This window comes from Ovis aries, chromosome 4 (assembly GCF_016772045.2).
Source record: "Ovis aries strain OAR_USU_Benz2616 breed Rambouillet chromosome 4, ARS-UI_Ramb_v3.0, whole genome shotgun sequence".
NCBI lineage: Eukaryota > Metazoa > Chordata > Mammalia > Artiodactyla > Bovidae > Ovis > Ovis aries.
Genome location: NC_056057.1, coordinates 57,538,471 through 57,539,302, shown reverse-complemented (window position 1 = coordinate 57,539,302; position 832 = coordinate 57,538,471).

Here is an 832-nt window from a genome sequence, read left to right as displayed (position 1 = left end):
GAGAAGGTGACCTTCTGATACACTCCTCACGGTTTAACATGAGGCACACTAGCTGTTTTCTGTGAAATAAGCAACTTTCCCAAACAATGACCCTTACTCATCATTAAGGCTTTCACAGGGAGGTAAAAGCACCCTTTCAAGTTAAAAATAGGTTAGCCAAATTTGCCAACTGCTCATTTTAGTGTACTGTATTACTGTGCCATTTGAAAGGTAGAAAGACACAGTCTCATGGCTTACAGCAAAGAATTTGCTTGAAGGTTACAGATTTTTTGATGGGTTATAAATGGGATTTCACTCACAGGGGCAAATCTCTCTTGTAATCCTGAAGGCATTACTTTTTAAAACCGCACAGTTACTTTATGCACAATAGTTCTGACATTTTATCAGCATGCAATTAAAATCCCTTTGTCTAAGGTTCTGGCTCTAAACTCTTGAATAGATAGGAGCCAGAATGAACTGTGTTATGCGTTTCAGAAAGAAGAAAGAAATTAATTTGACAACTGATGCGGTTCCATCCCCAGGAGGGCCTGAGCAGCACAGTGCTGCTCTCTGTCGGGCCGCTGCGGAAACATACAGGATGCATTTTGTTTGTCTGCCAAGAAAGTCTTCCCGAGGAAGTGTCTTCAGTCACTTCCCTGGGAATAGTCTGGCTGATTATTCAACACAGAGACTTTTCTTTCAGCCAAAGGGCAAGAGAAATCCAGTAAGCTAAGTAATAGAGCAGAAAACAAAATACGTTAAAACTCCTCTGCTGGGAACTGAATGCTTCTATCTCCCCAAATTCATATGTTTGAGCCCTAATCCCCAGTGTGGTGGTATATGGAGTGGAGTC